This window comes from Falco peregrinus, chromosome 6, assembly GCF_023634155.1.
Source record: "Falco peregrinus isolate bFalPer1 chromosome 6, bFalPer1.pri, whole genome shotgun sequence".
Taxonomy (NCBI): Eukaryota; Metazoa; Chordata; class Aves; order Falconiformes; family Falconidae; genus Falco; species Falco peregrinus.
In genome coordinates, this window is record NC_073726.1 from 91875071 (window position 1) to 91891943 (window position 16873).

General features: G+C 42.8%; 1 long non-coding RNA gene across 7 annotated transcripts in view; it reads left to right on the forward strand.

Moving 5' to 3' along the window:
• Window positions 1-16873, forward strand: part of LOC114010594 (uncharacterized) — a 69092-nt gene that overhangs the window by 33427 nt on the left and 18792 nt on the right. For 5 of the 7 annotated variants that reach the window (XR_008747666.1, XR_008747673.1, XR_008747671.1 and 2 more), the window contains one exon: window positions 16764-16867. The exons of 1 other annotated variant lie outside the window; for it this stretch is intronic. This is a non-coding gene — a long non-coding RNA (uncharacterized LOC114010594). Of the gene's footprint in view, window positions 1-4553; window positions 9456-16763; window positions 16868-16873 lie in introns of those variants that run through there. One more of the 7 variants, XR_008747668.1, reaches the window with a different exon arrangement.

A 16873-nucleotide genomic window follows, 5' to 3' on the forward strand; every position in this document is an offset into this window, starting at 1 on the left:
GGTTAGCTCAGGGCTGAACTTGCAGGGAGCTCCTGGGCCCATGGGCAGGGTGTGTGGGAGAAGTCCAGAGGTAAGGCTGGTCGGCACAGCTAAGGCCTGTTAGTGCAGTCAGGGCCCTGACAACTATTAAACTGAAAATACTGTGGGAATAGTTAGAAATTTGGCTCATTGTTTAGGTGAAAATTTTCTCTGTACAAACTGCTCTGTTAGTATCTTTCCTATGTGTTTGAATTCTGCTTGAACTAGCTCATGTGAAAAGAACGTTTTCTAGCTGGAAATAGAATTTTCTATCTAAATTAATCACTGTCTAGAGGTGATGTGAGCTCTAGAGCTTGCAGGAGCTCACAGAAGAGCTTTGCCTGCAAGATTCACCCATTTCCAGGGAACATGGGTAGTGTGTGTTCATCGAGTTTTTTCTTAGGCTGTCGGTCACATTTTGTGTGAAAGGGAGTCAAGAGCATGATTTCTTCTCTTAACAGAAAACAGATGCTATGCTTTCAGTTTGGGGCAGTATTAAATTAGGTTAAAAGAAACACTCAGCTGAGAAGAGGTCTCCAAAAGTGATTTGTTCTGTATAAAGGGGAGATGTATCTTCACCTTCTCCAGAAGACCTGTAGGGCAAGTGATTCAACTGCATTATGGGAAACTCTGGGAAAGTCCCCAGGCTGCCTGATCCACACTTGCAGCCCTTATCTCACGTATTCCCAGTGAGAACTCAGGCCAGAGAGCTGTTGGGTCTTTTCTGGAAATCCAGCAGTTCATGTGGCAAATGCCACTTTCTGTAAGTATTCATTGGAGCAGGGACTTGAATGTCGGTTTCGCCTGCACCAAGAAAGTGCCATATCTGGTAGTCTGCAGAATCTGTCAGTTGGAGTCAACAGGAGTCACTTTGGCCTGATTCTGGCCTGATTGTTTATTTGAAGTGTAATCCCATCAACAGAAATCAAAAGGGAGAAAGCTATTCTCTTAATTTCCTTCTTTAAAAGTCAGAACAAAATCTTCTAACATTTTTAGAATAGCAGTCGTGAACACAGTGCAGTTCTCTTGTCTCATAGCTAAAATGGCTTCAATGGTTGGCAAAGGTGTTAGTTTTCTGTTTGCAAAGGCTCTAAGTGTATGCAGCATAGCTTTCATGCAACCAGCAGCATGGCGTTTTGAGAGAAGTTCAAGTGATTGGGCTTTACATGGGTAAAACTCAGCTCCATGGTTCTGGTCAGGAAAATGTGTCTGCAGCAGAGTCCTTTGGACCGTTAGATCAATGTGATTACAATCTTCATGATTGCCATCTCTCCTAGCACTGGACTATATGGTGTTGGAGTTGATACTCCACAACTGAGTGGAAGGAAAGAATGCAAGATAATAGGAATAACATATGTTGCTGTCTTGATAGGATGCTGAGCATTGTAAATCAGCATGGACTTCAGCCAGAAGCAGTCTTAAGCCCCTGCTGAGAGTGTCAGCAGCACACAGTTCCCCAAGTTTATGTCCCTTCACACAAAACTTGTGCAAATTTGAGCTCCTCCATTCTGGTCCAATAAATTCTGAAAGAGAGATCTTGATTCTCCATTCTTGGAACTGCTGGTTTTGAACTCTAGGGATTTGCCTTCCCCCCCCGTATATTTTCCCCCTTAAAATGTCTCTAGTTGAATGAAATAAAATTGGTTTTCTACAGTGTATTGGCAGAAATGATGGAATATCAGTCATAGAATCCCAGTATATTTTCAGCCAGTGCCTGCCTACAAGCCTGTTCAGATGTGCTGAGAATGGGCCGTCAAACCCATTGCTGGCCCTAACATCAGCTAGGAACACATTGTCTTCAGACAAATTGCATCACCTCACACAAACGTTAAATAGGGTATTTGGAGGTTAGTTTCTTTATGCATTTGCTGCTATTTTGACAGAGCATGCGCTTTGTGGTGAGCTCTTTGAGTGAAATTCCACAGTCCCCACTGGAATGTCAATAGAAATGGAACTCCTTAGGTGGTGAAAGGTACGGTATCTGTAGCTGGCCAAAAGTCAGGTGAATAAACATGTCCATGACAAACATCAATAGTGTGACTGAGTGGAATGTGATCGATTTATTTTCTTCTGCATGTAGCTGAGCACTCAAGTAGGGTTCTGTATTTAGAAATAATCCATTACTGGGATCTCTCCCAGTCTCCTTCTTACCTGGTAGGATTTTTCCTTTTAGGTTTATGTCCAGTTTCCCTCTCTCTCAGGATGTAAATGGTGCAGCCTATAGAATTCCTGTTGAGCTGCTACACAAAGGATATTCCTTAGCAGGAAATACAACTTAAATACATGGTCTGCAAAGGAACTGGCTAGATCTGTTAAATCCCCCGGTTAGCACCATGCTGTAGAGGTGAGTCATCAAAATGCTCTTAATTGTGAAAGTTTGCATGGGGCTGACACCGCGACTCCCACCCTGCTGGAATAAAGTCACTTATTTTCACCTGTTTGGAGTTAATGGAATGCTATACACTAGTAGGACAAAGAAAGTAGGTAGCCCTGGCGTGATGTCTATCGGTTGGGAAGCGGTAACTTGGGAAGGAAGGTCTGGCTTGTGGTCAATTACTGAATATGACCTTTTGGTGCAGGGCTATGGCTGAGTGAGCCCAGTGAGTGATGGCTGGGTAATCACTGGGTGTATAAACAGACAACACTGAATAAAGAGATCGTGTTTCCTCTGCTAACAGCACTGGTAATACATAGCTGGCATGAGATGTGCGCCCAGTTCTGCTGTCTACACTTCAAAAAGGTGATGAAAAAATGATGAGGGTTTAGAAACAATTACAAATATGACTGCGAAGGAGTCTTCATAATGGAAGAGCAACTCAAGTGGAAATTAGATGAAAGCTCAGCGATGGTCTGTAGGTAACTATACAGACAAAGGATTTTGATCAAACAGCTCAGACAAAGGCTGAAATGACCAAAAGACTGCAAGTTTAGACATTGTAAGATAGACAAATCCACACTGAAAATCAAGTTCAGACACCTACAGTGGAGGCCAAAGAGTTGCTGGAAAAAACTCATCAGCAAATGCAGTGTATTCCTCTTTACTTGAAGTGACTGAGTTAATGTGCATTATGGCTGGCTGTTTGCCTGTGAGATGTCCTTCAGCTCAACAAGAAGTTTTTGGGATTTATGTAGGATTTCTGTGCCTTACACTGGAAGTCGTGATAACCTCCTAGTTTTCCCCTTTAGCTATAAAATCTGTGTGCCTACCTGTTCATCTGCTTCTTTGGCATGTGGGATTGCTTATTTCCCTTTGTGGTGGGCTTTGAGCACGATCCTGAAAGCTGAGATAGTTTTCTACTCAGAATCTACAGGAAGAGTGAATTAAAGTCATCGGGATCATTTTTCAGATTCTCATCGTAAATGAAGAAACTTGCCTATCCTTATTGCAGTTTTGTTCTTGTATGAAAATGTCACGTTCAGCAAATAACTGGGATCTTGCTGCTGCTGCTGCTGCTTGTGTCTTCACCTCACTCCTCCGTTTCTTTGGGCCAACTGCAGCTGTAGCACTGGTGCTGAGTGGCTAGGAAAAAAATGATCTGGAACTCAACAGCATATTGTGTGTGAGCAATGAATTTTTTGCCAGGAGTATGTATAAAATAAATTACTGCTGTGATCCATTTAGAAATCCTCACTTTCCTTAGCTATGGCATCTGCTTAGGCAGCTCGGCTGCTGTTGGCAGGCTGGAGTTCTGGCAGGGACCAGAGGTACCTGGGCAGGAGACTGGGACCTGGCACATGATGGCAGGAGGGTGGGAGAGGATCAGGGGGGGCTGGCTGAAGGGCTGAGGCTAGATTTTGCTCTGTGGTGGTATGGGGCCAACATGATTTTTCTGAGGCAGGCAGCTGTGAACAGCTGGATGAGGAGAGCAGGACCAAGGTGAGAAAGAAGCAGGATGGAGATGTGTAGTAGAATGGGTTAAAAGAGCCAGATTGGAAGGAAAAGAGTCTTCATTCCTTTTTTATTCACTTACCTGTGAATAATACTGAGAGGGCTCTATGTAGGATGAAAGAAGTTGTCAATCTAATATTGCTGCCAGGTATTTGAAAATGCAACTTCGAGCCATGTTGGTTGAAAAAAGACTCTTATGCTGTTGGTGAGCCGTACACGTGCCACTAGTGTGCCGTATTTTTGTGGTTCCAATTTTTCAGTGTGAATGTTAAATGATGTTATTTGTTGTTAAATGAAAACTTGTAAAGAAAAAGTGACATATGGTGGTGCAGTTAAAGGTAGAACCATAACGTGCACCCACAGGAGAGCCTAGTTAATGTAGGCAGCATAACAACAGGCACACTGCTTTATTACTGACTTCAGATTATCTGCCATTGCAATGGCTGCTGGTGTTTTTATAACTTCATTTTTCTCTTTGTTGACTCTAGTGTGGTTCAGCCCGGCAGGTTACCTTAGTCTCTAATCTAGTAGGTGGTGACTGCCTTTTGCAAGACTTGTGCCTGAGTGCACTGGTGTTGCAAGTCAGTGTCTGCTGAAATCCTCAGTCTGCCTTCATTTTCTTGTACTCTTATCATTCCCTTTCTAGGGCTTCCTCCAGTACCAGCTGTCCAAACCAGCACATGCCGAACTCTGCTGCCCATCTGTTCATCTACACAGAGAAGCGTGACCACATCCCCACAGCCTCAACCAATTTCATTCACTTCCTGCTGTCTTTGGATTCCAGATAAAGCTTTTTTTTGAGAAACCTTCCCCTAATCTGTCCACTTACTGTTGTTAATGTGAGTGCTTTCATTTGGAAGGCGGCTTTATCGTAATTGCACTGGACTGGCTGTATTGCCCTCCTAAAAATGACTGTGTACACCGGTGACTTGAGACCCTGGGAAGGGCATGCATTTCCTTGTGCCTGTTTCCATTCTGCATTCAGTCCTGTGTGTGTCCACATTTCAGCTGTCACCTGGTTTCACCAGGAAGTTCTTGTTACCAAGAATTTGCATTTATCCGTTGCTGTGTTAGCAGTAGCCTCAAAAGCCCCAGTCATCAATATGGCCCTGTTATGTTTGATGTTAAATGAACACATGAAAGTACAGCCTCTGCCCCAAATTGCTTACAACGTGCTAGCACCACGCAACTCATACCTCTGCAGCAAGCAGTTCTCGTCTCATTTTATTTCCTGGTATGGGTGCCTGTAAAATGAACATCATCTGGAGACAATGGATCATTTTACCTAGGCCACCAAACATGTGTTTGTTGGTAATAACTTTGGTTCACTATTCAAGCATGGCCAAGCGAAATGAATGGTCTGGATTCAGAAGCCTTTGTATCCCAGCTCCACTCTTCCCCACACATTATTCTATAACGTAAGTCCCTGATCTATGGACGTTTGTTTTATAGCCCTATGTAAAGTACCATGTGTTTTACAGAACAGAACAATAGTGACAGCCACATTTTCAGTCAATGTGGTTTGGGATTCGGATGTCTTTCCTCTCTCTCTCTCTCTCTCTCTCACTTCCCCCCCACCCCCCCCACCCCCCTCCACCCCAGTCTTTAGGTCACTGTATTGTTTTCAGAACTGGCATATCTCAGCAATCAGCAAGTCACGTATGACCGGTCTCTGCTTTACCTGGGAGCTCCTTGAGTCCTGTGCCAAGAGTTTGTCACAAATTTTAAGACATGCAGTTTTTAGAAAATAATTCCAGCAAGGTGGTAAAATTTTGCTTCTTTTTTGGAGTCATGACATCCAAGCAATGAGTAAACCCACCAGAATACCTGCCTGGCAGCCTGCATGACTGGTGTGCCGGTCTGTAAGCCAAAGCACTTCAAGTGATGACCAGTGAAAGCAGGACACCATTGCCTGGGAAACCAAATAAATAGAAGCACACAGCCATCCATCACTGCCATCTGGAAAAGATTGGGCTGAACGTCTTCCTGTCAGGATCTGCTACAGTATTTATTTGTATAGCTCAGCTTTAGCTTTGGGGATTTCAGCAAAATATTCCTGTCAGCGATGATTCGAAGAGAAGAGTTGTGTCTGATTGTCAGGCTAGTGTTAATTTCTTTGTTCAATTTTGCAAAATTACAGTTGTAACTAATAGTTGCACCTCTTTTTTCACATGTAGGGGCTTCATGTGTGTAGAAACACCACACAAGAGATGATCTCATTTTGGCATTATGTACACGTGTTACCACAGCACTGCGAATGATCGCGAGCTGGTGACATGTACAGGTGTAAATGATTCCTGATGGATGAGTTTGCTCCTCTGGTGTATGTCTAAACCTGATAAGAAACACAAGTTTTGGCTTAACACACATAGTCCGGTGGGTTCTCTTTACATCAGAAGATAAACAAAAGCCGAAAGATGGTGCTATTTTAAACATTTAAAATAGGAGCGTCTGAATGTATTAAGGTACAAGGGAGCTTGTGAATCAGATAAGCAGTTCTGTGCTAATGGATGTATGTTACAATGCAGTAAACCTTAAAATTTAATAAAGTGATGCTTAAATCTGGAAGGACAGCATGAGCTGTACAAGCTATACAGAACAGAAAAGGGTAAAGAGGCAATTTTAGCTAGCTATAACTCAGCAGTGAAAAGTGTACTGATTCATTTTTTTAAGTGAGGACGCAAGAAAAAGGAACAAACAAATGTAAATGTGCATTTGCTGCTAACCACCAAGGCAGAAAACAAAATGTTCTCCAACCAGCAAATGCCACAAAATGCCAAGTTTAGGGAGGAGCGCAAGCTTTATGTATGCTGATAACTGTCAGAAATTCCATTTAGTCAAAAAAGAACAAAATAGTTTCCTAAACTGAACAGAAAAAATAACTATTGTTCAGAAGTGAGTGAGTCTAGTCAGTGAAGACACTGTCTGGTATCTGCTTTGCCATCTGAGAGGGATGGAGGGGGTGAGGGAGGCAGAGAGCAATTTGGTGCTGGGACCCAGGAAGTTCTGCTGACAGAGGACATGGAGCTAATTCCTGAATTCACTAGTGTAGGGAAGAAGTAGAAGAAAGAAGAGAAAAAGGAAAAAAGGAGAGGATAAAAGAAGGTTAGAAAATGCAGGACCAAACCCTCAATCCCATGTTCACTGTTTACTTACTTTTTACTCAGGTTGGCTCCGTTTGACTTCCATGGGAATTTATAGGAATCAAACCTCAGTAAAGGAGAACTGGGCCATTGTAATTTTGATTCTAGCGGATGAGAGAACAAGCACTAAGAAATTGGGATCCTCAGCAGAAGAGGAAGGGCAGTCGTGTGCATTCATGTGGTCCTTTTCTGAATGGACACAGTGAGGCTGACAACAAGCTGGTTCTTCCCATCAGTGTCTTCAGTTTTACACCCTCCCACTAGTGTTACATGTGTGGGAGCAGGGAAATTCAGAGCTTTTCCACTGATGGCCTTGTCTTCAGTATATCCCTGAGGATTCACGTGCTCTGGGAGAGGAACTGTTTTCCTTCCTGGGAGAGCTGTGTCCTTCCTGTAGCCCTCCTAAGAAGTCCCCATGAAGACAGCCTCATGGAGCCTGCCTTTCCCCAGAGCCTCCTCTTGCAGACCCAGTGTAATTACAGCACAAAGAGCTAGCATTCCTTCATGAAAAAAACCCACATTTTCAGAGAACAAGAGGCAGGCAGTGTATGTAATGAGGGGCTGTTCTGAGACGGAAGGTTTGAAACACAACTGATCCGTAAATGAAAATGTTGGGATAGTGTCAAAGCAAGAGTTACCTGAGACTCAAAGGGAGCGAAGAAGAGCAGCAAAGAAAAGAAGAGTTAATGCTTGACCTAGATTCTTTAAAACCTGTTTTTCAAAAGGAAAGGAAGGAAGAAGGGAAAACCATTCAGGGAGCCTGAATTGTTGACTAGACCTCAGAAAATCTAGCCCTTGGAAGGATGGCTGCCCGGGAATGTAGATGTTTGCAAATAATGGGTAACTTTCTATGTTATATTTTATTTCTTGCATTATCAGCTTCATTTTCTAGACAGGAAGTTGGAAATGCAAAATGCAGTGTGCTTATTCTGTGAGAGGAAAGGCAGAGATTTCATTAACATATTCAGAGAAAGGACCACTAATAGAATTGTAGAATCACAGAATCATTTAGGTTGGAAAAGGCCTTTAAGATCATCAAGTCCAACCCAAATAGTTAAGAACAGAATTGAAGAGTCAAACTTCCTTTATTCCACAAAGCTGAAGTGGGAGTAAGAGCCACTATTAAGGAAAAAATCATGCTGCAGAAGACCTTGGTCTGTCCAGAGCCAGGTGCTGCTGATTTGCAGGAAATTTATTTATAATTCTTTGCTCCAGAGAAAACTGAACCTCCGGGTGCATGCAGACCAGGATCTTCCTTACCTTCCAGCTCTTTGCTGACACTGTCATTCTTCCCAGGTGAGTGACAGCATGTGCTGCCAAAGGGTTTGCAAGAGCAATAATACATAGATGAAGAAATAAATTAAGTGATAAGGAAAGGTGAAGTGATACGCCTTCAGGGATCAAATGATATGGTGGATAGTTGTGTATTATTTTACAGGCAGTGTTATGAAACCGTCAGACTTGAAAGCAATAGCACGGGAGCAGGAGGTGAAATCTTTGCAGTGACTGGCTTGCTCTGCAGTGGAGATGGGACTTTGGCATCCTTTGAATAAAATGTAGAAACTCCTGACTTCACTGAAGCTTAAAACAGCAACAACAACAACAGCAACTGAAGGCAAAGAGAATGGAAAATGAGGAGAAGAAATAAAGTTAAAAATTCTCTCAGCTACTGGACTGTGGCTTCACGTTGTCGGGATAACTCTGGGACTTTTTTATATCATGGTGATGTACGTACTACCAGTGCTTAGATATTTAAATGGACAGATGTTGCAGAGATGCTAAAATATCACACCTGCTTTCTATATCCAGTGTTTTGCTTACTGGGAGGACTCAGTCTAGAGATGTCAAACAGCATTGCTTCTGCATTCCTTGGCTATACTCCATCGGAGGAGGCAGCAGTTTTATTTTCTGCTTAGCTCTCTAGAGAAATCACGATGCACAGTTATAACTCGGCGGTTGTATTGTTAGCATATCCCTAATGACTTCAGCTCGCCTCTCTGCCTGGGCAATGATGCCTTCTTTGGCTGTGTTACTGGCATGTAGTAGCTAGCTCACAGTGTCCTGCCAACATGGAATGCATTATCAAATCTTCTGAGTGCAGATGTCTTTTTATTTTTGTTATCTTATTTTCTGTCTCAGAACTTGAAAAAGGGGAGAATCGGTGCTTTTCTCAAACCAGACTGAATTTCCACTGTGCCTTTTCACCTCACTTCATGCTGCTAATTCATGCTACTTACCTGTGTGTCTTGTTTTTAGTTTAATATTTTAGTTTCTTTGTTTTGCAGAAGCGATTGTGTATCTCATCCTTTGTCCATAAAACCAGCATATTTGCACCTTAAGAGGGCCAAATGTGAAGGCTGAAAATATAGAAAGACATTAAAGATATTACTGTTTATTATTTTTAAGCCCATTTCATGAATTTTAAGTGAGTCTAACAGTTTTCTTGCATTTGAGTCATGGTCTCTGAACTCTGTGATTAGCAATGCTTTAGTCTGAAGCTAAAAGGAAAGCTGTTGGCTTCCATAGGTGCGAAACCGCACCACTACAGAGGGCTCAGATCATTGACCTAATTTCTGCTAAGAAATGCAGTTTTATTTTGGTTATGTAAGCTGCTTCCAAATATGCTGTATGCACCGGTCTGATGAGGGAGGGATTTATGTCATTTTAGAAAAAAAAAAAGATTCACAGGAAGTCTCTGGTGAAAAGAAAGAAGAAAAAAAAAAAAAAGAAAATTGCCTGCTTGAACAGAGGCTAGATTTTGCTTTGATGAAGCCGCAAAGAATTTGAGCACATATGAAGAACGTCTTATGAAAGTTTTTAGAACCAAAGTAAGATATACTTCACCCCTTAAAGCTTTAATGTAATGTCCCGTGTGGTATATTAGCCACAGTGCATCAAGCACCTTCAATTTATGACTCTGACACCTCTCAGGTACCTTCTGCTCAGTTGCCTCCTTCAGCCTAGACAGCTGTCCTTATCCTGGGGCATCTTTAAGTGCAGCAAGACATGGTAGGTAGAAGGACAAAAACACTACAGCTTATATCATGCTACTGACAATTATTTTAAAGTGATAGAAAATGAAGGAGGAACCAGGAGGCTGAGTGAAAGCAAATGTAGAGCCCGTCATCAAAAAAAGGGAGTGAGATTGATGCTAGTGAATGCTGTGGCTGTCTCAGATGGCATGCAGGCTACCAGCTGGACTGTTAGCTGGGATATAAATACTTCGTTTTTTAGAAAAAAAAAGTATTTGTGGTAACTTCTTGAAAACATTTTTCTCATTTCTTGAGTCACATTCTATGAACTGTAAAGTCACAGTAATGTGCTCCTAGGCCAGGAATTGTTTAGAGTCAGGAGTAGAGCTGATAGATATTTTTCACTTGAAAACAATTTTTTGATGAAAAATGGCCTCTTTTGTGAAACCCTCTGTATTTAATGAAAAACAGAAAGCAAATATGTTCTTCGACTCTAAGTTAAGAGTAAATATCATCCCAAGGCAGTGTGAGCTCCACATGAAGGGAGAAATCAAAGAGTGGGAAAGCACACACACTCCCTAGAGCTTCTTTCACTCAGAACCTGTCATTTCCTCCATAGGGGTGCTTAATTTAAACTGGTGCAGGATACAAATCTTGAATAGAGAGGAAAATAGCAGTTACAGGAGGAAGACTACAGCTGTTGAACGCTGTATTGGAGAACATCAGCTAAGGGCTGAACGTAGCTGATTTCAGATCCCGAGCACATGGCCAACCTGTTTGAAAGACTTACCTATGCAGTGATACCTTCTAGGTACTTTTCATTTTAGTGATGTTAGTCTTCCAGTGGTTCTGGAATATTCATGATCTGATGCGGGTTTTCAAGCACAGTGGTCAGTGGCTGAGGCATTTTTCAGTCTTACTTTCAAGTTGTCATCGTTTCCTGATGTGCCTAGTCTCTGTTTAGAGCTAGTAAGCTGGATTCCTCTCTGTCATTTAAGTATTTGTGTAGTAAATAGTTTTGGAGTCATAAGCCATTGAACAGCTCTGTGCTTAGACGTATGTGAACTCTCAAGGACTAAATTTAATCCCCAACATCATGTTTTGTAGGGGGTGTCAGCCTTGCATCGTACAAGGGAGTTGGTTTATTGACTAGCTTGATGCTTTGTTCCTTAAGCAGAGTATAAAGAGACTAATACTGTGGCTCATTGCATTTCACTGATGATCTCTTATAAGCTGATGTCTTAATTGCATTACTTGTCAAGGTGAAGGGCTGCAGACAGTCCCCAGAGGCATGGGTACACTGAAAAGGACCCCTGGTCACTTGGGGTTTTCTTATGGGAAGCTTATCCCAGGTAAAGGTCCCTCTTTAGAGGAGCAATGAACAGAGGCCATGGATCTCCCAGGAATTTCGCTGGCAGCTCTGACAGCTGTGAAATTGTCCTATCAGCAGCCGTGTCATTGGAGGGAGTGCCACACAGATCCTGAAATGGAGCTAAATGAACTAGGCATCCCTCCTGTTGGACTGTATCTCTTCATATTTAGTCCTGAACCAAGTAACTTCTTCCCTAATGGTGCATCACGTTGGAATAAACTTGGTACTTTTCTGTTAAATCTGATCTGCTTGGAGAGCACTGGGAACACTCTGTGTGAAGGAGGAGTGAGCATGGGGCATGTGTGCTCCCTTAGAGGCTGTCTGCCCCCACCGCAGGGGTAGGAGCCCCTGGCTGCTTGGCGGGACTGCCCCCCAATGAATTGCAAGGACCCAGGCACGCTGCATTTGGGAAGGGAAATCTCCTTCAGTGAGCAGCGTCCACAGGTCGTTGGCAAGCAACAGCGAGCCTAGAAGAGGGTTAGTAACTTGCCATTGACTTCATTTTTCCTTGACTCTAGTCTAATAGCACCTCAGATGTCCAAGGTTGTTTCACCTGCACAAAGGTAGGGTTAGATAGCCAGTGGAGACGTGGAGCCTTGGAATGGATGTGCTAACACACATCTCTGCTCAGGCTCCATAAGTTTAGCTGAGGGCCATGCTATTTATTTTTTAGTTCCTTTTACTTATGCTGATATTTGGAAAAAAAATGAAAAAAAATGTGAAAAAACATATTTTGTTGATTTGTAAGTTTTTGGAAGAGACATTCTTATATACGTTTTAGGCTAGAATGTCACTCCTGGTAAATGAAAATAAAGAGAAACATTTATATACAACTATGTTTTTTGCTATTTTTGACCACCTTCTTTAATAGCTTTTTTTCTAACTTTTTCTCCTTTTTTTTTTTTTTTTTTTTTTTTAAGTGTGAGATGTTGATTTCTTGCACCCAGAACTGAGAGAGAAGAGATTCTGAGTTTTGGGGCTCTAGCAAGAATCAAGGCAACCCTGAGGGGTCAAGGATGCTGCAGAACCTCAGGCTGTCTGAAGTGTAGATATGCCCCAGCCTCAGATGGAAGAAGAAACAGTTGCAACTAAATGATGAAGCTTAGCGGAGTCAGTCAAGTGGAGATGATTGCTAAATCAATTTTTTTTTCAGTTCAAAGCCTCTTTTTTTGATTTGCCCATCACCATCTGAAAAGTTTGCCTATGGGACTCAACGTTTTCCAGTCTGACCACTGGTTAGATTTTTTAAAAAGTGTGACCAAAAGTGATTTAGTAATTCCTGAGCATGAAGAAAAGTGCAAACCCTGTGTTTGTGAGTCTAGAAAAGGGGATGGAAGTGCTTTAGTGATAATACTGCTGACAGAAACTTCAAATTAGGCAGAAAAAAAACTTCACTAGAAACAAAAAGTTTTTGAGTGTCCTGATGGAAGTTGGTTTGCTTTTGTTTGAATAACAAGCACTCGGTCTAGGCTCAGTTCATTTTAAAGAGCTCTTGTGGTACTCCTAATAACGAACGCCCACTGGAGTGTTCATTGTGTTTCCTGTGTATAAATTATTTTCATGAACCGTTTGCCTGGCACATGCGGCAGTGGAGGGCACCGTCCATGTGTGTTTGGGGTGGGGGAAGGGGTTTGGCAGAGGTAGGCAGGTTTCATTGGTGCCGCAGCGTTCTGATCGCTGCTTTAATGATTGACTTTGAGTCCTCAAGGATCAAAATGCTGTGGAAATACAAGTTATAATGTAGTTATATAAAATTAGAGCGGCAGTAAAAATGAGAGTGGGCTAGCGGCAGGAGAGGATACATGGGAAAACAATTCCTAAACTGAAACGTGCATTAAAGGTTCATTTAAGCAGGTTGCTATGTAACTCTGGACTGACCACAAGCATGTTAAGGCAGCGTTCAACTCCTCTGTAAAACATTTGCTGGTCCACAGGAAGAGTTTGTTGCATTAAGTAATTTATGGGGTGCTAAGAAGTTCCTTAAGCTATTATTAAAAACATACAAAATCTTCCCTGGTTAGGACTCTAGTAACTCAGACTTCTAACTAAGCAGAACTGATAGGGCAGGCCTTTTGATGTTTAATGAGTTCTGAAGCAGATGTGAGATGTGATAGACAGGGGAGCCAGGGTGATTTAGTGCTCATGGAACAAAATGATGAGATGCCCTCCTGAAAAAGAAAATGTAGCTAAAAAGGACAGGTTTTGTTTTTTTTTTTCTTCCCTTCCCTACCCCCCCCCCCCCCCCCCCCCCCCCCGCCCCTTCTTCCTTCTCGGTGCATGTGTTTTTGATTTCCTCACCCCGTGCCTCTCAGTGCTGGCTCATTTCCATTCAAACACACACAGAACACTGAAAACTAATTAGCCCTGGATGCAGCCACAGGAAGTTAGCCTGCCAAGTCCCCTTTCCCCCACAATTCCTCAACTTTCTCAGCTTGCCTCAGGCCAAGGGCTTTGCACTGGGCCTCTCTGTGTAGGTTGCCAGGTCTAATTTTACAATTTCCCTTCACCTTATCAAGTGTGCCCCAGGCCCAACAAGGGGGAAAGGATCAGAGCCAATGTTGTGTTGTGGGCCTTTCTCCCCCACACCCTGTCCCCACCCACCTCTTTTCTTTTCTGCATCAATTTTGGGAGTCTTGGTCATATCTAGTTTCAGTGTTGACTTGTTAATCTGACCTTTGCTAATGCTTTTTAAAGGAACCAAAGAGAACTTCACCATCTTGTAAAACTTGAAAGTCCCTCCTCTCCAAGACTTTTCTTGAAGGTTAACAGATTTTCCCAAGAGCCAGAGGACTACAGGTGTCAACCATTTTCAGGCATCTCATTTCAAAGCAGAGCCCACCACAATCCCAACGCGAGAAGCCAGTCTGATTAGAAGAAGGCAGCAGGCTGGATACCAGCCTACAGTGGGTAGAATCTTGACACGCGCACTCAACAAGAAAATACCAGCATGGCTGCAAAGTTATGAAGGTCTAGAAACATGTCAGGGTTTTCTTCTTGATTCTTACCCTCAGCTGCTGGGCGACAGCTAACAAAAGTCATTCCAGCTCTTTTGACATCCTTTTCTAGGCTGGTGATGGCAGGACATAACCTCTACAGAGAGCACTTTGAGCTTTGTGGGTGAGAGGCACTGAAGGACCTGGCAGCTGTTAGCAAATCTCAACGGAAAGGGGCGAAGAAGGGAAAACATCGGGCAACTGAACTCTCCTCTCCCTTCTTCTGTCGTATAGATAAGTGGGAATTGATGACCTTGTTCGACTGTTGCCCATCCAGTCCATTGTCAAGAACCCACATGATCTAGAATGGTCTTCAGAGGAAGGCTTGAGGATCCTGTGGCGCAGCGGGTGAGAAGAGGCTAATTTGACCTTGTTGTCCAGTGCCATCCAGATCTTCAGGAGTTAGGAAGCGACGTAAGCCCTCAAACACAAAATGTTTGCTGTCGTTGCCTGTGACAACTGTGGATGTTCTTGAGAGCCACATAACTATCCCGTCCTTTTTTATTACTGTTAGGTTTTGAGCTGTGTCAGTTTCCTGGAGCAATGAGTTCCACAGTGTCACTGTGTGTTTTGTGAACAGGATCGTTTTCCTGATGGATGTGCTCTTTGAGTATCTGGAAAAGGTCATGCTACATCTGCAGGTGCTGCACCTGCCCTGTAGCCAGCAAACTCCAGCCTGCATGGCTGGGAGAGGGGGATCATCTGGGAACCAGCTCTAAATGAACTCAGAGTTTGAAAATAACCTGAAGGAAGATAACCCAAAGGAAAATTACAGTGCTAGGATGGGTTGCTATACGAAAGGAATAAGATCCTGTTCTGTTTCATTCTCCCCCAGTGCAAGACTTAAGAAGAATTTTGTAGCGAAGTTACATTTGAAACACATTTACCATCTTGCCTTTGATTTCCATGAATGTTCTTGCTGCAGAGCAGGCGGTGGCACCTAAGGTACTGGGTATGGAACCATCTACTGCCAGTCTCTTTTCACAGCCTGCAAAATGCCTGTAAGGATGTTTTATTTAACATTTCTTACATGTTAGAGACAAACCAGTTATGGAGAAGTGACATCACTGTGCAGGCACGCTGTTCTGGAGCAGATATCAAATGGGAGCACAGAGATGGGATGTTCTAAACTTCAATTTGGAGCATTCTTAAATAAGCCACGTAGCCTGTGAGCAGTCCATTAAGATGAAAGGGACTGCTCTGGTGAAGGCCATGACACTATGTTCCAGTAGCTTACTGAACTTAGACAACCCAGATCATTTTAAGGGAAAAAACCCCAAAACCTCTTCTGTGGATACAGACAATTCTGTTAATCTGATTTCAGGGATGTTGGTGGCATTTGTAGCCTAAGCTCTTGTTGGGCAGAGTCTGGTTTTCCCCCTGCATCTGGACCTGGCCCCAGTGGCCCCCGCCTGCTCACATTACAACAAATGTGAGCTTGGCAGGGCGGCAGAACTAGCAGCCCACTGGTTGACCTGCATGCTCTCCCTCTGGCTCCGGGTTTTAACACTTCTCCCAAGTACTTGCAAGAAAATAGCCTCTTATTTTTTTGATCTTTGCCCAAGTAGCAGAACTCTAGTCCAAAATTAGCACATCACTATTGGTGATGTGGACTGGGGATTCACAGAAGAAATCTGTGAATCCCAGTGAGAACTAAACAGCAGAACGTGTGTGTCTTAAAAGAACAAAATTAAGATCAAAGCAGTTTTTATGCAAATATCCGTATTTCTTTTAGCAGGAGCAGAGCAATGCAAAAATGGGAGTGTTTGATAAACATTATTTCTGACTGTTGTTTTGAAGTTTTCTGTGAGGTATTACCAGATATAATGACCTACAGTTCTGGAACCACAGCATGCATGTCTTGTGTCAATTTTCTGAGAGTGCATGCGTTTAGTTCAGCTCATTTTTCAGAACTCTTCACTTATCCTGAAGAGCGAAAGGAGGGAAACAAAAGTCTAACGTAAGAAGTTGGCTTCCTTTCATTTCCATGAAGTCAAAGAAGAGCTTATGTTTTGCTAGGGTCCTAGCAAAATGAGCCCATGTGCCTGGTCTTAGAGCTATATATCTGATTACAAGGAGAGCTAGCTAAAAAAATGTCCATCCAAACTTCACTTTGTGAAATAAAAAAAGGAGGGTTTTTACTGAAAATGAAAGATTCCACAAAATAATCTTATTTTCTTTGAGCTATTCACGTATTCCTCTTAAAACCTAACCTCCAAATTTTAGAGTGCCGTTTCTCAGTACTTTGGGGCTGGGATTTGTCAGCTTTTGTTGGTTGTTCAAAAATGCATGTGTTTGTTTTTCTTCTCTTTTCTCAGTTCTAGGCTTTTGAAAAGGAAATGTTAAAAATATTGTGCACACCCTTTTCTTTCCCAGTGCAGACTTAATGAGGCAGGGCTAATACAGCAGTAGCCCTGACTTCACACCCCAAGTCACTGGATGTGTTTGCTGGTTACTCAAAACCTCTGCAGTGTGGTGGGGTAAGC